Source organism: Chaetodon auriga, chromosome 14, assembly GCF_051107435.1.
Source record: "Chaetodon auriga isolate fChaAug3 chromosome 14, fChaAug3.hap1, whole genome shotgun sequence".
Lineage (NCBI taxonomy): Eukaryota > Metazoa > Chordata > Actinopteri > Chaetodontiformes > Chaetodontidae > Chaetodon > Chaetodon auriga.
Window position 1 is genome coordinate 18440559 of NC_135087.1, and position 22408 is coordinate 18462966.

General features: G+C 42.2%; 1 protein-coding gene across 1 annotated transcript in view; it reads right to left on the reverse strand.

The window, feature by feature from the left end:
- The window catches only part of lrfn5a (leucine rich repeat and fibronectin type III domain containing 5a), a 98383-nt gene that overhangs the window by 41215 nt on the left and 34760 nt on the right, over window positions 1-22408 (reverse strand). The window contains exon 2 of the mRNA XM_076749115.1: window positions 11381-11491. The gene's annotated coding sequence lies outside the window, so the exon portion shown is untranslated. The remainder of the gene's footprint in view (window positions 1-11380; window positions 11492-22408) is intronic.

Sequence of the window (22408 nt, forward strand, 5' to 3'; positions counted from 1 at the left end):
TGACATGAGGCCAGTCCCCAAGAGATAGGAATGCCGGAGAGAGGATCAAATTTGAATCAATTGTGTAGTGTATGAATGGTGTGTGTGTGTGTGTGTGTGTGTGTGTGTGTGTGTGTGTGTGTGTGTGTCCCTCTACAAGTGGCGCTTAAAGCTCAATGTGTCGACCACAGAGGGCCACAATTACTGACACACTGTGTCTCTGAAAGCTGGTAGCTGGATCGACATGTTCTGCAAAGGAGCTAAAACACTCTGTAGTGCTCAGCAAAATGCGCGCTGTAAATTTCTAGAAAAGATATTTTCATGGTGCTTAACATAACATAACTGCCATGGTATTACAACAGCCCCGCTGTAAGAAGATGAGTGATATAATCTGTCGTATGGAGTCGACAGGGAAGAGCCCTGCATGGTGCTGACTGCACAGCAAACGCATAGCGCAGGGATGCCAGTGTGCCAATGAGGGCTCTCTGCCCTGGCACTGTTCTTATTCCATTCAAACAAATCCAGAAAAGGAAGGTGTTCTGTCGATGTGTGGCCACACTCCCTCCACGCTGTTTAATCGTCCATATGCGCAGGGAGTGACCCCAGACAAACCACCTGCGAGGGTGTAGCACGCGTGAGAAACATGACATGATTTTGATGATATTTGTGTGAGAGGGCAGCCGTTGCCGCTAGAAGGTGTAAGAGACGGTTGTTAAATGTTGCCTCTAAAAGTGGCCAATTCTCTCTTGGCAAGTTGGCTATTCTTGGGCTGTTGTGAAAAATAATGGCACTGAGGATGTCCACCGTTTCCTGAGCATATGCGGCATTCATTTAACTGCCTGCCACCTAATTATTTGTTATATATTTATTATTGTTCTGATCTGGGAAGGGCACTGATGGTTCATTTTTGCTTTAAAAGAAATAGTTACAAATTCCAAATGTCCTTGCGTCTGAAAACATCATCTGACTGGTTGTGAGTATGTTCTCAGGTCCATGTGTCCCTGACACTACTGAAGCACTCACACCTGCTCCACTTGCACTGGGGGCATGCTGGAGACTTCTGAGAGGATGCAGTACTTGGGTCTAGCGATCGGTTCAATCAAGCTGTGAGTGCTCGCACAGAGGATGCACATGCCACTCAGGGACACACTTTTAAGCTGTGTCTTTGTCTCTGAGGCCTCATGCTATCATCATTCCAGGCTGTTACACTGGATGAAATGTAAGTACGCCTGGTGCAAAGGTGCCTCTGGGATCCAAGCCTTGAGCAGGTCCCTAGGGCTATGGCGGTTGCCTTCAGGCAGCTTTGGTTAGCCCCATGCTCATGGGAGAACAAAGGGAAAATTGGCAGAGGATGTGCAGTGGAGCCAGTGATGCATCTTCAATTGGTGGTGGCAGATCCCTTCCTGGCAGGACGGAAAGCAGCGCACAAGGTGCAGGACGCGCTTGGCTCAGGGTTAGCTCATCATGTCAGTGTCCTGGTGCGACAGGAGATACTGCTATCCTCCTGCTGTTTACTTTCATATCTTGGATCGTATAGTTGCGGCATCTTACATCGCTGCAAGCACTTACACATTGCTCAGCTAGAGGTCTCAGCCCAGGCAGGTGGACTCCCAAGAAGTTGCATTTCTCCCCCTCAGAACAAACACTATGGTTTACCAATCAGCAGCTTGGATATTGGTTCCATCAAATTGTCTTGCAAACAGAACACCTACACTGACTCCTACAAAACAAACTGTCTCAGTCGTGTTTTCCCCCTCGTTTTTATTCCTGGGCACCATATGGAGCTATGTGGTTTCAAAACAACACGGAGTGATATTAACTCTAATTACCAATGAAAAACTTGACATAGGGCTTTCACCACCCACTACATCAGTTTTGCTTGTTTACCAGATGAGATAGTCCAACTGTAAACAGACTGACAAAATGCTGTGAATTAATAGGTCAGTCAACACACACAGTAACAGAGGTGCTGCTTTGCAATGAGCAGATCATATTTCATCGGCTTTTATCTGTATCTTCTCTTAATCTTTAGATCACATTTTAAATACGCTTTAACATTAAGCGTTACACCACTAATGATAGTATGTTTTCGTAAACAATACATTAAGAATAGAGTCAACCATGTGGCTAATAGTCTGTTAACTATGAGGTTTTTACATAACACACACACGCAGAAGTCATTAAGAAGGCGTAGGCAGCACTTTTCCTGTTGAGGGACTTGACAACATATTTCTCCAATGAGCACAGTCATCTACGTCCATATTTGGACAACCACAGTGCATTTCCTGTTTAAATGTTCCACAGACATCAGCAGTTAACAAAGGCATAATGGGACAGATGGATGAAGAGAGTAAGACAGAGTGTGAATCAGGGATTCAGTGGAGCATAAACCCACCTAATCTCATGTTTAAATGTACATCTGTCCCTGTGTGCATTCATTTGTTTATGGAATGACCACCTTTATGCAACCCTGACTCTAAAAAAAAAGTTTGGACATCATGTAAAACATACTCACACAACTCAGGAACACTTTGTAAAACTGTTGTTGGTAAAAGCAAAATGATTGAATTTTATTTTCATTCATGTTTTACACAGCGTCCCAAAGGACACTATTACTTTGTGCCATGTTACTAATTGCGGGCCAGGTAGTACAATTATGGATAGTGTGTTTTCCTTCACATATTTTCTGTGTATTGCGTCAATCTGTGATCAGTAAAACAGCCCAAACCAAAGCCCAAGAGCTGAGGCAGTTTTGTAATAAAAACAAAAATTTTACTCCTTAGTGCCTTCAGCATGGTGCAATCTGCAGTGTCAGTCTATCCATTATGATTAAGAAACGAGTGAACTGAGTGTAAACACTGACACACAGCACGCAAGACGAGTGCACGCAGACAAAATCCATAAACCTCTCCATACTGAGGAAGAAGACCCAAAATACTGTGAACAAAGAAGTGCTCTCCAAACATCTCCCACAAACTAAATCCTCAAAGAGCAAATTCCCTCAGCCTGAATGAAATGATTGGATGGCCTGCCTGTCTACCTACGTACCGGAGTCTTCCCTGAGGCAGATATATTGCTGAAGCTATAGCAAGCTAGTTGCACAACAGTGGCTTTGGAGGGAGGCATGAAGGAAAGGGATGGGATTTCTCAGTTTTATACTGTGAAACTCTAATGTGCTCTTGCTGGTTTCTCCAACGTTACCAACTCCAGCTTTAACTCTGTGAGTTGGTTGAAAACTTTCTCTCGGGCTGACTTATTAATGTTTCCAGCTGACCTGCTTTGAGAACAGAAGCCTGTAAAAGGGTCTTAAATATGCATTTGATGGCTACATACATAATAAAAAATAAAGACTGAGGCTAAAGCTTACAGGTCCCAGGCAGAAAATCAGCATCATGCTGAAACATGATGAGGACATTGAAACAAAGAGAAGCACTGTGCATATAGTGCGGCGTGGAGCTAGTTGTCCTCTATACACAACCAGACAGAACAAAACAACCTGCTGGTTTGACAGCACTCTGTGGTGTGCATCTGTGCAGCACCATACTTCTTTTTCTGCTGTTTTATTTAAATTTTTTAGGAGGCCGTGTGTGATCATGGGCTGAGGGGTAGCCTCTGGACATGGATACAGATACAGACATGAGCATTATCTCCTCAGCTCAGGCCTTCATTTCACACATTGGCAGTGTAGAAAAGCCCCAGAATGGCTTTTCAACTAATATGAGACACTGCAGCTCTTCAGTGGAAACCTAAGATAAATGACACTACAAATAATAAGCAAAACATGAGGCTGCATGCAAGGTAAAATGCAGCTTTAATTAGGGCAGAAAGGCCGTGAAATGAAGCCAGAAATCAGCAGTATAATCCTTATAATCACCACAAGAGAGCACATCTCCGACACTCGTATGAAAAATCCAGCACTACACGCGCTTTCTGTTAGGAAGTCAGGATGTGCTGGAGCGTCTATTTTTACCACCGAGAAGACAGGGAGGGAGGTGAAGATATACACAAAGGGGTAGAGACAGAGGGAAAGGTATGCAGACTCGCATCAACAAGCAAGCCAAGACACAAAATGCAGGGATAGAAAAAGACGACGGAAGAAAGAGAATGAAACCTTGTAATGCTGAACCAAGGTGCTCAATAAGAAATGAGGTAGGAAGAAAGAAAGAGAGGGACGTGAACAGTGGAAAGAGGCAGAGACAATGAAGAGAGATAAGATCTACCTAGCAGGAAGAAGAGGAGGGGAAATCTGAGAGGAGGGAACAAAAAAAAAGTGTGCACAACAGAGACCTCGGCTATGAAAAAAAGCGGCAGACATGTTGGTAGAGAGACACATTTAGCTTTAGGGGAGGAAGGCTAGCATCTGCAAGCTGTCTGACTGAACACGTCGCTTTGAAAAGGGAAATGGGGGCATCTCAGGCAACACAAATGTGGATGGTTTGACAGGCATTAATGAAACAGCTAAATTAGAAAGCACAAAAGGGAGCACATCCAGCAATGTCCTCAACAACATAGCAAAATCATCCAGTAACGCTGCACACACTGTGGATGTGACACAATCTTTTGATATCAGCAGCTCGTGAGCTAACGTGAAAGGGAGTAGCCATTTTCCAAAGCATATCATTCTTTAATTGAGTTTCTACCTTTCAGGAGGCCACTGTTCATGCCGGTATGCTCCTGTGAGAGGCTTGAAACAGATATATGGTGATATAAATTATAAAAAGGCATTGTTCTGAGAAAACACTGTGGAGAGTGCAGACATTTAGCATACTTAAAAATGACACTATTGCCCCACAATGCAATGCACAAAGGAAATAGAGTTGCTTCTAATGTGCGTGACGGTGATACGGCTTCAAGAACAATAAATATATTGATTTCTTGTTTACCACCTGCAAAAAGTACATTTGGTATGGTCCTAATGTCCATTGTATGAATACAGTATATTGTCTATAGTAGTTTATTGTTCAGATAATATATACTGCAGGTTTAAAGTGTCCATAAGAGAGCAATCGGGTTCCTGTGTGGTCAGTTAACTGCAACACACATCTGTATGACCAACACAGCATGCAAGTACATCAGTGTGTGCCAGCTGCAGAGCCACTTATGGCTGCAGCAGTGATACACACAGATAGATATAGATGTACGCAAATCATCGGCAGCGCATTTTCAGACAGGAGAAGACAACAGAGAGGCCAGCGTGACAGATAGGCTGAGAGAAGCAAGGGGAAATAAAGTTGGAACGACAGAGACAGCCATAGAAGGAGAGACAGAGGCGGAGGAGATGGAGATGGGAGAGGAGGCAGAGTTGGAAGGAAGAGAGGCGACTGGGGAGAGAAGATAAACTTTGACGAAACCCTCGTTTGAAATGTGCCAGAGTGTAGACAGTGAAAAGTTCAATATGTAATCTCGATACACCTCACCGAGTGCGTGGGGGAACTGTATTCTAAACACTACACACGAGTAACCAGAGTTCACTGTATTGGAGGTCTGCTTGGAAAATACATACAACTGCTGTGTTTATGTAACATCTTACATGGGAACAAAGACGTCGATGTCTATGATTTGACTTGTAAACTGAAAATTAAACCGGGGCAGCCCAAAACACATCTGTCCTGAGTAACCGTCGCTTCATTTTCCTAAACTGACTCATCTGCTTCTCGGCATCTGCAGCTACATGTTTGCGACGCCATACTGCAATCCCATTCCCCTTCGCTGCCTTATTTCTTGAAAACTTTATCCTGAATTTTTAGCAGTCCTGGGGTGATAAAATAAACATTTTCTTTAACCCTTTGTGACGTGAAATGTCGTCACAAGCACGAAAAAAACCCGAGTGAAAACAAAACCAGCCTCTGTCTGTGTCTCTAACCTCACCGTCTCTGTCTGTTCCAGTCATCCATGTGTGGTTTCCAGCCAGGCTGTGGGCTTTCAGTACACAATAAACAAGTATGGCTACCCTCACATCCTGTTTCACACACTCCATTTCCTGCTGCTGCCTACGGTGAGAGAACAACAGATAGAGATAGAGAGAATAGCCAAGAATTTCAGAGAAGAAGTCAGAAATAATAAGGCCGTGTGCAATATGATGAGGTCCTGATAGAGACAGAAATTCACTTCCTACACAAAAGATAACAAAATCCTGAGGGGGATTCTTTGTGAAATGCTATTGCATTTCACAAAGAAAAAGAAGATAAGGAATAAGAAATGGCCCTAATACATCAGAAACAAGAGGAAAATGAGCAGCTTTGTTTGTTTGATAATGTACATAACATCCTTTTATACAAATATTCAGCAGAACAGCCATGTGCTCTACTTTCCCTGCGACAAATCACAGCCAAAACTAACTGCTACATCTCGGTTTACTTGTCGTAAACAAAAGGAGACGTGATCAGAATGACTGGCTGTGGTGCTGTTTACTCTGAAAATCAAGACCTCATGTCGCCACATATTTTCTCTTTCATGTCAGTAAAGGGAAACACGTCGGAAAAAAACTTTCACATCCGTCTAATAAACAAATCTAATTTCCTAGATGCATATTCCTTTAAGGAGCAGCAAACGCTTCATGTTTTTGCCACAAAGCAAGTGTTATTTGTTCTGTAAAGTCAATAGCAGTATAGCAATCTCCAGAGCAGATTTACTCCAGATTTACTTGCACTTCTTCTAATATTTTTGCCTGTTCGGTTATGTTAAATTCATGCTCACAGTTTATGAGTGGGTTAGGATCAGCAAATAAAGACAATGCGATGTCTAAAGAACTCATTACTTTTCCTTGGTAATGTGTTTTCATGCTGTACATTGACATCACAGTCACTTATAAGGCACATTCAGCCTCCTCTGAGGGCACCTGGTGATAAACTAGGTATTGATATTGATACTGTGTTCTCTGTTTCTGGCCCACTTGCTGCAGAAGCGTTGACTCCAGAAAAAGAAAAAGGTTGCCCCGGATTTCTAAATTAACAAGATCATTAAGTGACTGCATCACGCTTCTGTAACTTGCTGCTGTGCTGCTGTGGTAATGTGTGCCATTGTCAGTGGCCAATCAACACAGTGTGGATATTGTATCCAGATTGCCTGCATGGAGTCATTCCTGGAGAATGTGCCATTTGTGTCGAGTTGAGGGGGGTTATGAAATGTTTGAGAGAGAAAAAAAGGTTCTTTTAAGGACGTGCCAAAAAGAATAGTCTTTCAAATGTTCACTGATGTTTGCTGAAACATATGGCCCAGACAGGGACACAGCTGAGATGCCATACAGTATTTTTCTTGTCTTGTATCTCTGCACCAACCCTGCTGCTGTAGACATAATTTGCTTTAAAGGCATCCCTCTTTCTTAGCTACTCGGTCCTTACGTTATCATTACACCGTTTTAAAAAGGCTTATATTTAACTCGGACAAACCTTGAGTCAACTCTCTTTTGTTTCATAGTAGTTTTCACATATAATGCACATGTCAAATGCCATGTTAAACTGCATCTATGTTCTTTTGAGCCTCAGGTATCTGCGTCACGCTGGGAGTGGTGTTTAAGTAGCTGCCTGCTGCTGCTCACCAACGGAACACAACAACGAATAAAAAGAGCACTTTGGAAGTGTTCAGCATGACTAACAACTGTACGTAAAAGCAACAGAGGGAGAGAGCGTTTTAAGCATGACTAACTAAACACCTTGGGGTGTGCTTCTTATGTATGTGCATTTCCGCTCATGTATGAATTTTCCTTGTTCCCTTGCTTACTCCCCTTTTATGTCTCCTGTCCTCCTCCACCTCAACCTAGTCACACCACCTCACACCTATTATCCCACGGGGCCAGAGGCGAAGCAGGGGGAACAGGTTAGCTTGGTGACCCAGGCCTGGCTGGCCCTCGGCAAGTCTCAGCTGCCAAACTCCCCCCCAGGGATCCAGGCAGTCTTTCAACTCTCAGGGAGAAAGGGAGCACACACACACACACACACACACACACACACACACACACACACACACACACACGGTGTGGTGAGATTAGCACACACGTGCACACTCACATGCTGCCAGAGAAGGAGGTAACAGGGAGGTTAACGGGAGAAAGCTGGAGATGAGAGGAGAGCGGAGGAGGAGAAAACAGGATGTGATGAAGAAAAGAAGGAAAATAAGGATGAAATGGAAAGAGAGAAAACATACATTTCAAAAAGAGAGAGGAAAAAAGAGAAGAACGCTCAGTGAAGAAGAAGTGAAGAGGGGACAAAAATAGAGAAAACAGAAAAAAAGAGGGAAACAAATGTGACTAAATGTGAACCTTATAGGACCAGTTCTGAAGAGGGTGATGGGAAGGTCAAAGCCATCAATCCACCCTTTCATCCATCTACTTCCACCTCACGTTCTCTCTCCACCCTCCACCCCCCCCCCCCCAACATCCGTCAATCCATTCTGAACTCCTTGTACTTTCAGTCATTCATTCATCCTTCTCCCGTCCCCTCCCTTTTTATTCCTCCTCCTTTCCACTCCATCCATCCATCCATCCATCCATCCATCCATCCATCCATCAAAGAGAGTAGGGGACAGACAGAGATTTGACTTTGACTTTGATCAGATTTGCTGAGCAGCTTCAGCACACACACACACACACACACACACACACACACACACACACACACACACACACACACACACAGGGGTGATCCAGCTCTAAAGAGAGCATTAGTTCAAGTAGCTCTCAGAAGCTGGAGGGTTGCGGGTTGAATTCCCCCACCAGCGGATAGTCCTCTGAGTGAACTCCAAAGTATTGAAATGTGTGGCACTTTGTTCATTAAAAAGATAAAACAAACAGAGGCGGCTGTTTGATCTCCCCTCTCTCTCCTGTCTATCTCAGCATATCTCACTCCCTGAAGCAATGGGAAAAGTAAAAAAAAAAATATATATATCATGCTCTCTCATCTCTTGTTGTCTCTAACCCTCAGTGTGTCTGCACACCAGCAGGAAATGATGATTGACAGGTTCTGAAAAGAAAAAAAATATGCCAGGTGAACACAAACACACACACACACACACACACACACACACACACACACACAGTACATATATATTTCAGCGGTAAACATAATGTGCTGCATGCAGGCCTGCTTGTTTGCATTCTCCTTTTTAATTTCATCTGTCGCTCATTCAGTTTATTAAAACTTGTTTTGGTCCAGAATGACATTAAAAATCATTCCTATAGATTTTTTTTCATCTGTATTCAGAGGAATACTGTTAATTCTCATCTCAGCATCCATTACAGCACAAACTAGTAGTTGATGCAGTGTTAAGAGGGGGATTCCAATGATGAAGGGCTGAAACTGTTTTCACTATTGATTAATCTGCTGATTAATTTCTCGATTACTCAGTCATACAGTTGGTCTATGAAATGGCATAAAATAGAAACCCAAGATGACATCAAATAGCTTGTTGTGTCCAACCAACAGTCCAAAACTCAAAGATTATAAGAGCTCTGACAATGAACGAATCAAAAAATCTCTGAATAATTTCTGCTCCAGGTGTCATCAGGGTCTACATAAAGATGCTACTGAGTTGCATTGTGGGAAATGTAGGATCCAGTGTTTTTAAGAGCTTGACCCACACTGGAGACTAAAAATCAGGATATGCTGATCACAATCACAACTTTAGAGTAATGGTGTTATAAATGGCTGAAGTGCTCCTTCAAGTGTCCATGGTGCAGATTTACTACAATCTATATGTATACAAAATGGCAATATGTGATATTCATGGTTCAGAGATCTAGTGATGATATAATAATCCTGTAAATAAGGAGCATGATAGACTAAAAGGCAAAAAAATGAAAAGGGGAACTTTGTGGCGAACTATATCATCCACAGAAACCATATGAACCATTTACAACTTCACATTTATACTTCAAGCACTTAGTAGAGTCCTGTGACAACTTAACCATTGTATTAAAAAGGAAAGATGATGGACAGTTATGGAGATTCTGTGAAACGCGTGAGAAACACACATGCACGCATTTGTCCGATCCATGAGTCCTGGATAATACACTGTGAGAATCTTCTCCTCTAGCTACGATTACTGGCAGCAAAAACAACCTTTATATGCACATGTGTGAGATTTGTTAGGGTCAAAGCAGATTGTACATCAGCCCAAGGCGTTGGTCCAAATGTATAGCGCGCGCACACACACAAACGACAGATACCCACCATGTGTATCTCATCCTCTATTTTAGCTTTGATGTATCCAGTTGGAGGACACAGTGTCAAGGTTGACAAGATACAAAGATTTACAGATTTATTAACATGTTTGACACGGATGGCTAGATGGATAGATCGATTGATAGATTCTCAACTCTCTCTTCCTTTGCTCACCTCTCTTCCTTCCTCGCTGCCTTTTTTCTAGCTGAGTTCAGCAGTCAGCCACGTCCCAAAGGGACGTGTCGAGGTTGGAAGTGGAGATCTAAAAGCCAGCTGAAGAGAGGAAAAGGGAGAGCAGGCTTGGGAAAAGAGAGAGAGGGCACGGGGGAGAGGAAATCAGCCTCAGAGTCTCAGGGGGTAAGGAGGTTAGGGGAGGATTTCTGACAGAGCAAGCCTCTATGAAGATGACAAGCTACCATATCCTCCAGCATCTCTTATCTCCATAGAGGGGAGATAAGAGATGCTGTGAAAGGAAAGGTGGGATAAAAAAAAAAAGGCGAGAATGAGACGTGAAGATTTATTTGCCAAAAGGGAGAGCGACACTGCTTAAGACCTCAAGCCTTGGTGACTCGTAATGAAATGGCCGAAGTGGGCCAACTAGATTTCCACAGCAGAGCCTGACACAGCCTGGTTTCAGTGCCGAGTCCAAACTGGGCCAGCCTGGCGTCCAGTGTATATTCACACTGTGTGAAAACAAGATTTCCACTCCAGAGCTAAACAGGGCTAGTCCAATTTCCATGGCAAACCCACAGAGAACTAAATAACATTATTCAGGCTTCTACTACAGGGGCAAACAAAGTCAGAGGTAGCGGGTGAATCTGGCATCCAGGTGACAAATCCAAAGCCTGTTGCTTTGACCCTGATCCAGTCTCCTGTCCTTGACTGGGATTCAAACTGTGGTGGGCAACACCAGAGCCTGGTTTCTGCTGCCAGGAAAAGAGTTTCATCCCAAGAGGGACAAACTTTAATTACAAGACTTTACAGCACAATTATTAAAGGAATACACTGACAGTTAGGGAGATACTTTTATTGGCTTTCTTTCTGAGTACTAGATGAAAAGTTTGATACCTCTGTCAAGTCTGTATGTTAGATATGAAGCAAGAGCCAGCAGGCCTTAGCTTAGCATAGCATACAGAGAGTCTTTTAATGTTACTCTCAGCAAGAAAGCAAATAAGTATATTTCTCAAAATGTCACTCCTTCAAGCAAATCCATTAAAAATGATCAAAAGAAAAAAAAATCTTACCTTTAGAGATGTAAAAGCGGATAACACTCTGCTTCAGGATTCACATGTTACCACAGCTATAACATGATGGATAAGGGTCACGGTTCAAAATCTTCCTCCTCTTCTCACTCCCTACAAGAACAGGAAATAAAGAGGAATTCAATACAGGACTCAAAAAGCAATATGTCAGCAAAAAAACCCCCCAAACCTTTTGACAGTATGAACTGCATTCTGTGTCTCTTCCTTTTGACAGCCTGTTACATCTACAGTGACGCATAGATGGCCGACAGCTCAGTAAAGGTCTACAGGGTTCTGCAGCATTGACTGTGTCCAAAATTAGCTTAATTATCAATAAACTGCTTGGATGGCCTTTAACTGAGGACTACAGCGCTGTGACTATGCACCATTGAACCGAGGGGAAGTGTGCTAAGTTGAGAGCACATGTCCTATAGACAGATCCCTCCCACACAGGAAATCTGCTCTCACATGCTGTTGCGACTGGATATCAATGACTTGAACAACCCTGGCCATTGATCCAAAGATATCCCCCTTTCTTCCTTCCTCTCTTCATCCTTCTCCCCTGATTCTATTTATCCTCCCACCCATCTCTTCTTTTCATCCCACTTTCCCATTTGGATTTTGCTCCTACCCTACCCTGTTCAGGCTTCCCGTTTTCCCTCTATCCCTGCCTCTCGCTTTTCAGCTTTCCTCCTTCAAAGGATAGAGGACACGGCTGAAACAAAGGCTGCTTCTGTACCAGCTGAGCCAGCAGGGTGGAGGGAGGGAGGGATCAAAAAGAGGCAAGGAGGAAAAGAATGAGGGCAAAGAGTAAGGTGGAGAGGAGGGCGAGCAGGACAGGGTTGAATAGAAAATGAAGAGGGAGCAATGGGATGGTGACAGTGGGGATGGGGAGGGGGCAGAAGGAGGGTGGAGATGGAGAAGAAGAGAGCGGCGGGAATGTGAAAGTGAAAATGAGAAAGACAGGAGAAGATAAAGATAGATGCAGAGGAGAGACTTTTCTCACATCAGTAGTGAGGTGGTGTCTGGTATCAGCAGGATCACACACACACACACACACACACACACACACACACACACACACACACACACACACACAAATAGTTATCAGTCAGCCAATAATGAATTCTGCTTACAGCAGCACAAACACACGCACTGCTTTCAACACATGCAGAATATCTACCTTTTCTAAATCTGCCCTGTGGATTGCTGACACAGGTGTGACGATCGAAACACGATTTATTTATGCATCATTGCGATGTCCATTGGCTTGAATGCATTGCTGTAAAAAGCTTTGAAAAAAAAAAAGATTAAACTTATTGGAAATATTGGATTGATGGATGGATAAAGTGGACAGTGTGAGGGAAATGATGGTGTGATATAGGGCTGGGCTATAGAGTGATCTCGATAGGTGGTCATGATTTTGTGACTTAGCTCTGGTTCTCTCTTACATTAAGACTCTGAGACCTCTATGCATATGTAATCTAAGTTCAATAAAAGTCTGAATATGGCACTGGCTGGTATTTAACTGCCTAATCTCACCTGCACTAGAGAAACTGATATTTGAGTTAATACAACAGATGGATAACATGAACCGAATGATGGATTGGGATGGTGGTTTATTAATTCACCACTCTTAATGTGACCTTGGAAAAGGCTGAAACGATACGGTGGTAAAATAGAGCCTCTTTGTCAGCAAATCTGCCAGGAGCAGTGATTGACTTGTGTTAATATGCAGGACCACACCCCGAAACACATGCAAGGGCATGAGCTTTACACCCAGTGGGCACCGGGAAGGAGAGGCATGCATGGATTGGATAGACCAATAAGCATCTGTTCAGCAACTTAACTCTGCTAGTTTAGTTTTCTGGTGAACATGCACTGCAGCCAAATTCCTGAATGACTGAGTTTGTGATTTGGCTGCTGTTTATTTATGAAATCTCAAAATTTTAAATGACATTCCAGCCTGAATATGACCCCAGTAGAAACACGACTCCGTCTACAAAGTGGAAAGCGTTCTACCAATTTGCCTGCACAGCAGAAACTAGTCCAAGGCGATTATGTAACTCCACACCACACTATTTACTGACACAAAGAGACAAGTAAAAGTCACTCACCTAATGTCATGTCATCTATCTCACCTGTCTGTGCTTGAAATATACTCTACTCTGCCTTTATTAAAAAGCTTTCATAACCCTGCACCTGCAAACCTAATCTGGCAACTGTAACAGCATTTAAACTTTGATGAAATCCGTAACAGCACAGAGCATTAAAGTTGCACCAGACAGCAGCATTACATAAACTGTGGGTCAGCGGTTAGTTTTTTGTACTTTCCCAATGGGAAAAAGACAACTGGTGCCGTCTAATGAGCCTGCATCCCCAGGGTGAGACTACATTTACTGTTTTTGTCTGGACTTTACAAGCATGCATGCATCCTTTAATGAGCCCTGGTACCCGGAGTGCCGCAGTAACTTTACTCAATATGGGTTCCTGATGCTGTTAAAAGCTTTGACGAATCCCTGCGTGACACATTAATCTGAATTCTGTCCGCAAAAAAAGGTCTTCGAAAAATAATTTCTCTCAATTATTTAATGTCAGCCCAAACTCAGGAATGCTATAACGAGAGTGCACTGCTGCAGGAAGTCTGCTGAAATACAGTTTGTTTGTTCTTTATTTTAGGATTCACAGTATGGACAGCGTATCAGGCAGACAGACATCATGCATTTATGTTTCATGCTCTCAGCGTGTATTATGTATCGACCAACCCATGATCACAACATGTCATATATGCCATATCATAGACAGAGTTATAAAAGTTTGATGGCACATGTTTTAACAAATAGCACCATATTTTTGCTATATTAAAGAGATGTTTGCTCTATTTGAGTAGCCTATAAAGTATGACAGTGATTTGTGCGGAAAGGAGCACAGAGTATATGTAAGTGAATAAATAATATCCCTAAGGAATTACTGGAGTTTTTCCATGGCACTGCAGCCTTATAGCAGTGAAGCCACTGCTGTGGTAAAAGTCTCTCTGTGTTCATTTTAGTTTCACTGCTGTGCTCTTGTTTGTACTTCTAGTTATCAGCTTAGTTTTACAGTTTTCTGATCGCCTTTAGCTGTATCAGAGCTGTTCTGGACATTTCATGCTAGTGGTGCTCCACATTAAAAGCTTCAAGTGGCAAATCTACAGGATGCTTTTACTGTGAAGGAGTCATAGAAAATGCAATGTGTTTGTTATTGGGGATTCAGTCGCTGTGCTATTATGCAACACAAACAGATCTTATCAATCAGACATGAACATATTCTGCACTATTTGGAGAGTACATAATTTAGAAATACTGCAAACACAAACGGGATCTTGTGTATTTGCCAAAAGCAGAAATAAATATAAGACATTCTTGTTTAGCAAGCAGCCAGCCTATATTTAGCAGGTACTTACTGACTATTAACAGCTGACATTAGCTCAGCCCCTGGTGACCTCATGACCTTCAAACTCTGAAAAAAGGCAGGTAATTCCTGACTGAGGGCTGACCAACCCAATGCAGGCAAAGCTAGCAGAGACTAGCTAGCAGCCAAACACAATTAAGACAGCTTCAGAGTTACCCACATCACCTCCTTCGGTGGCAGTTAGCTGCCTTCCTACACCTTTTTCACAGGTCAGATTTTAAAGGCTAGAAACTGTAACTCCTACACCTAAAAATCTGGTTACAACAACACTTTATCTTATATTCTTTAAAAAGTCAATGATTTATGCCAGTGTATATGATTACCCAGGTGTCCAGATTGTTGGTGTTGATTTTTATTGCAGTCAGTACACAGTGAAACCTGCCATAGCTGTACACCTGGAACACAGGCACTCACAAAAATGTATGTGTGTTCTGTAAATCCTGTCAGAGGCACATGGTGGAGTGCCAAACAGGCTCTCTCACTCCCTCGAACATGGACACAGTCCATTAGCACAAGTAGCTTCCACAACATAAGGGATTTTGCATTTGAAATACCAGTTTATGCAACATACATCAGACGCACATACCCAGATGCATAGATAGGCTGTGGGTGTGAAACAAGCCGTATCCTTATGGAATCACATCTTTGAAGCTTGCTTGGTGAGTGTAGCTGCATAGATGTAAAACTGCCAAGCATAACAAACACTCTGTTCATGCGAATGTGTGTGCGTGAGTTTTTGTGTGTAACAGTTGACCGAGTCCATGGATAGAGCCCCTCCACAGCCAGGCAGCAAGTCACTCGTCTGAATTATTGAAATAGGTTAGTCAGCAGGAGGAGAACAGCATCTGTATGCGTGTGTGTGTTCGCAACTGTCTGCCTGTACAGCACTCCACTTAAGCTTAAGCTTTCTGTTCTATCCAGGACTGAATCGAAGGAATTATTGGCTGTGCCTTCTTTTCATTTCTAAGCCTATGAATAAGAAAAGGAGCAGTGTCGAGTCGACTTTCCTACAAATGTAAAATATTGCATATGGTGGATTACATGTGTTTCAAATAGCCGGGTTTCCTGAATACTGAGCTCCCTCAGTAAAATATACGACCTGGATAATACTGGGCAATATCAGTGATGGTCATATTTAATAGCTCATCAAGTGAGCTTCAGCTTTACTTGACTTCTTCTGTTGTCCTGTGCTGTTTTCAGAGGGTAGAACAAAAAGTGCAGCAGCATAAATACCAAGGGTAACCACTGTGCCTAGATGAGATAAATATAAAGACGGCAGGCCGAGCTTCTGATCTGCGCTGCTGTGATACTTGATGCTCCAATGGAACAGATGCAAGTTGTTGCAGTTTTCGGTGCCTGAAACCAAAAAACAAGATGTGGGACAGGTATTTTTTTCTTTTCTTTTTTTTTTTTTTTAATGTGTGAATTAGGTTGAAAAATAATATTTGTCCGGCAGCAGAGTTTCATAACAGTCACCTAGTGCAACTGCAAGCTAACAAATCAAACAATAATTAAGGCATCTGGTGCATCTCAAATATGAGCAGAGACACTGTAAAAAGAGGATGTGTAGCATTTAGATAAAGCGACCAGTGCTGTCGTTGAGTTCACCATCTTCATCATTTTTATGCCATATAATGCAGGATGATGCTAACACAATCAATCAGCACGTCCGCCATTGAGGAGTTTGTTTTGCACAACATAACTGGCTGATGCCTATATTTGTGGTGCAAAAGCTCAGAAGAATCGACCTCATTCCGGAAAAAAAAATAAAAGTCTGTGCTGCACACCAGGAAGTATGCTTTGTTAGTTATCATTATATTAAGACAATTCCATATATGTGTCCTAGATATTTATGCCGAGACACACAGAGACACAATCATCATAGTCAAGAGTCATGCAGAAAGTTCAGGAATGTTGATACATCTCAATTTTCTGTTACCATCAGATGAATGATTGCATTACTCCTTTGAAGGCGAGTCATCTTTATTTATAGAGGCAATACGGAGGCAATTCAAAGTGCTTTACACAGCCACAGAAGACTCTACATCCCTTTTTGCCTATGAAAATGATTCAAGCACCTATAAACGCTGAGCTGTTTTTCTTGCATATACAAGAAATTCATCCAGCTAATCTAAAGAACACTTGAAACTTATGGGGCAGAATCTGGATCATTTGTATTAAGTGCTTTTGTTGTCTAACGGCATTTGCTGTTTCACTACTCTTAGCCTGGAAGACATTCTTTCATTGTCACCGTAAAGATGCTCATTGTTTTCATTTCGATTTTACATTCTCCAATTTGCACCTGTATCCTTTGATGCTACTGACAATAAAGATCATACTGACTCAGCTCATCTTACAAATGCACCGTGTTATCTTTGCCGATGAAGAGGGGGAAAAGTGTGGGTGGATGAGTGTATACAGTGCAACTTTCAGATGAGTAAGTCTAATTAGTGTAGCAGTACGTTAGAATCAAACCCACTCAGTACTAATAGTGCACAATATGGATGCTCCCACACATTTACTCACATTAACCCCCCCCCCAGTCACTGTGCAACACCAGAGCGCTCACACTGTACCATAGTTACACAACAGTGCGTGTGTGCTCCTTCAATAAGCATACTGAATTTTAGCGCACACATGTGAGTGTAATGTGGCCAGATTTGCAACTGGAGTCAATGCAAATACACACACACACTGCAAAAACAATGGCATCAGGGTAGAGAACACAGCAAACCCCAGCTGTGGCTGTAGCTGCAGCAACGTTCAAATGCTGCTCAGTGACCCTGGAAGCTGCTAAGTGCTGATTTACATATTGTCAGACTACAAGTGTCTGCTGGGTTTGGAAAACAAATACCAGCAGTTTTGCACAGCCTTGAACTTAGCAAACAGCTGATATTATCTCTGGCATCACAACTTGATTATTTACATTTGTAGAGCAAACCAAACATTGGCATTGCCTCATTACTCTCCTTAAAATCACACTGCAGTCACTTCATTTTAAGCCATTCACCAGCTGTGGTCACCACGGAACCGCCATTTTATTATTGCATTTTTCAATACAAAACCAAACAATGCATTACCAGGGCTGCTACTAACAACCAGTTACAGAATATTGATATTATCTTTTGATTCATTAATTAATTACATGGTTTATAAAGTGTCCAAAAATGGCTACAGATGCATGAAATAAAAAGTTGGGGATCAACAAAGTTCGCAAAAGACATGAATTTCTGCACCAGGTACCACATTAGATGATGTGTTTCTCTCAAATCGGTTAGAGGAAAAGTCAGGATCACAAAGGTCATTATGATTCATCCTCTGGGGACCATCTCAGTATGGACCAAAGTGGTGGAGTGAATGATCAATGTTGCCATCTCTTGAGCCCCGACAAATGGCTTGAAACAAAGTGCCTCATTTGTTATATGAAACAAAGGAAAGCAGAAAATGTTCACATTTGAAAAGCTCTAACCATGCAATGTTTAACGTTTCCATTTGATAAATGACTCAAACAATGAATTGATAATCAAAATAGCTTTGTATCAAGTAAATGAACTATTGAGATTGACAACAACTATCGATAATGACATAGCCCTGTGTAAAAATGTGACACATGCATAGGCAGAAATAGTGTCTGCTGAGTCTTCAGTGGTCTGTCATTAAATCTTTTGGGGCTACCACAAAAATCAGCTTTTTCAGTCTCTCATACCTGTGTAAGCTTTTGAATGTTCGATAAACCGGCGTTTCCCATTATTCACAGCTTCACATCATGCTTTCATTCTGTAGCGCATACCTCAGTGTCAAAATGTAAACGCCAGATGACAGCACACCGTGTTGTGTGTGTGTCTGTGTGCGTGTGTGTGTCATTCTTTTCCACTTCGTCCCTCCATCTCTGTGACTGCTACCCACCCCACCTCTCTCTCCCCCTCTCTCTCTACTTATCCATCTATCCATCCATCTCTGCCCACACAACTCCCTCTGCCTTCCCACCATCCCTCATTACATCTGGCTCCATCCATCCCTGAGCTATGCTGTTACAGTGGAAACCCAAACTGTGTCGGAGGAGCTGAGATCAAAAGCCTCTTTGTGTTGTATGCGTCAAGATTTAATTACTGTAAAAAAAAAAAAAAAAGCAAAAAGCCAACTACACAGCATTCAAACGCCCTTATGAGCTTTATTTTCACATGCATCCTTAACAAACCCAGTGCTTTTCAACATATTTTACAAGTTACTGTCTCTCACGGGTGAATCACATTTGCACTCAGAGAGTTGTAGCAGTTAGCCAGCTGTTACAGATGTAAATGTCTGATCAAGTCGGTCAGCAAATGCTTCCCTGTCACTGAGTTGCAGCGAAGAGGAATGAATGAGAGGGATCAACGAGATAGAGGGAGAGAGATGGAAATGGAGGCAAAGAAACAAAATGTGTGCACGCATGGAATGAAAAACTGAGACCATCTCTGTAGTCTGTCTGTCTGTCTGTCCAACTGTCTGACAAATGTAACACACAAATCCATAACCACAATTGGGTGCAGGTTTGTGGAAACTAATATTTTTTGATGACAAATTACAAAAAAAAGGAAGTAAATTTAGCTTTACTGAAGCGCAGTGACAGCAGCCCGGCAATAATTCAGTTACTGCACAGCAGAAATGCAGTTAGAGTAGTTTGGTTCGGTTCATGGAGTTACTGAATACATGGCATATTCACAGAAATGAGTCATTTCTATCAAATAATCATTCTTATCAAGTGGAACAGATGTCGAAAGGCAATTCAACGCAATTTTAGCCAAAGATGCGGGCTAGTGTGTTTTGTACAGCAGTGTGCATATATGTGATTATGTTTAGTGAGCAGAGGATTGATCCAGTCCACTTCGAGACAACCTCTCCCCAGTGCCCCCTTAAGCACATAATCCTGCATTATATGCGAGATGAAAAACACAGTGGTAAGCCAGGTTATCTGCTAACTGGGGATTCAAAAGCCCCGTGGCCGTACCTGCTCAGTTCTCCTCAAGCAGGTGCTTAACATCACTAAGCGGCGGACCCTGCGCTCCAACTCCTCAACACAGGGGGGAACTTCTTTGAGTCACCAATCTACATGTTCCACTTTTCCCAAACGGCTCCACAAAGCAACAAACACATAAACTGTAAGAATGCAGGGAAACGCAGCGAGCTCTCAATCATTTCAACCATTAACATCGCCCCCTGCAGAGATGTACATTCAGCATGGACACACACGCTAAAGTTGCACTCAGTGCAAGCAGGGTTTCCTTTAAAATCCCTTTGCTGGCGACTTAGCTCCACTGAAGCTCTTTTCACAGCAACAAAAAAGACACATTGCAGAAGGCAACCTTGCTGCCTTTCAGAGTGTCCTTTTGAAAAAGCACTGAACAACAACAACATGCTGCTACACCTTTTGGTTGTAAACCAGGAATACTAAACATGAAGAGCACCTTTTAAAGCTAAAACCCTCTGAAACATATTTTCATGTTTATACTGTGCTTGAATTGAATGCGTACGTTTGTCTGCGCAGAGAGGACGATGTGTGCCCGTTAATAAGGAGCCCTTGTACTAAGTGAAGAATGCACGGTTCATGCGGCTTGTTTTCATCACACAAATCACAAATGAAACAAATCTAAACCCAAATTCGACTCATTGTCATGAAGTCTAGCCTCTCTTCTCTCCGCATGGACTTGGACTTCCTCACTGAATCATGACATGACATATTCTGGTCAAAAGCAATCAACGCACACAGCACAGACGGGCTCATCCCTTTGAAGGACCATCGGTTTAGTGTCCCCTTGGTCATACAGCTGTGATTGTACACAGGATGATTCGGGTTTTACGGGCTCCTTCCTCATTACAGACAGGGTCAAGGACTGTGATTGCTGTGGATCGGAGCAGAGTTTAGCCTTTAATATTGGGCAGCATGTTATTAACATAACCCACAGCTGTTGCTAAGTAACTGATAAATCACTATGAGACAACTTCTCCGTATCTGATCTTCTTCCCTGTCATATGTACTCCATACTGAACATTTCATCACACTGGAAAGGTTTAGTGATGTAGCTGATGTGTTCTGCATGTGTAAATGAGGTCTCTACCTCAGTGTATTTTTGGGTTTAAATAAAGGTTGAATGAATTAAAGCTTTTCATCTGATTTCCCTTGACTGGCTGCAGAAGCTCGGAGTTAAGTTTCTTTTATTTTTTTATTAGCCACTTGGTGGCAGGAAAATGAGAAATCTTCTCATGTTGGAGGACACCATTACCTGTGGGATCCATTTGATTTTCATTCTAAAGGTGATGCAGTGCAATACAAACAAATAAATAAATAAATCTGTGACTGCTGGTATGTTACATGTGTTCTGACAATCTGACCCAGATGCACATTCCATTAAAAGATGCACAGAATGACCACAACATCTGTGGGAGGGTGGCGGATTTGGTGATCAATGGGAGTGACTCAGCAGTTTCTTGGCCAAGTGCTGAGACGTCTGATTTTCAAAACTCATTCTCCAATACATATTCACTGTTTTGGAACAATAACCTCCCACTCAGCAGAATTACAAGAGACTCCAAATCCCTGGGTCTCTGCTTTAATTAGCAACCTCGCTTTCAGCCTTTTCACACCAGACATGAATGGCTGTGCAGACTGCATGAACAGTTAGTTCATTTCTTTTTTCATTTCATTTCTAATGGATGCTATAGTTGGACTTCCATGCACACAAAGAATGGCCAAGGACACACATCCAATCAAATGTGCAGATAGTGTAGAGTTGCTGTCGGCTCGAGCACCTCGGTCAGAGTGACGCTGCATGTCTTAGATCTCTCTGGCATCTCCTTTATTTGTCAGTCTGACTGCATTGGTTTTAAGGCTGCAACTAATAATTATTCTCATCATTGATTAATCTGTCAATGATTTTTCCACTTAATCATTAAGTCTATGAAAACAAGAAATAGTGACCTTGGCCTTCAAGCCATAATAGTGAAAAAAGTCAAATATTCTCCAGTTCCAGCCTTTCAAATGAGAGTATTTACTGCTTTTCTTGTCATATATTATGTAAACTCTAGCTTTCGGCTTTAGACTGTTGGTCAAACAAAGCAAGACATTGTAATCTGTCACGTAGGACTCCGGGAATACTTTCATTATTCTTTGGCATTTTAACAACAAATCTTAATTGCACCAGCGGCACATTTGACAAAAAGTGATTTGCAAGCACTGCTTGCACACGCACAAATAACTGTTGCTTGCCAACTGTATATAATTTTGCGAGTCTTGCAGGGCTCTTGCATGCTCATGCCTGGATCAGTGACATGTATTCAAATGAGTAAATGAGAGTAAATGTTGCAAATCACAGCTTGCATGTTGCACATGTAGTGAAACCAGAGTTCCACTGCTGAAATGCCTTTTAGTTTTAGTTTAAGAAGTGTCAGTTGCAAGATGAGACGGACTAAATTCCATGTTGCTGCATTTTCTACTAATTGCTAAAATCCATAAAATCCAGTATAATTGAAAGATGACTTCTTGCTGAACTTAAAAAAAAGAAATAATTTACTTTCCAAACTTAAAATGTGAAGTATAGTAGACTC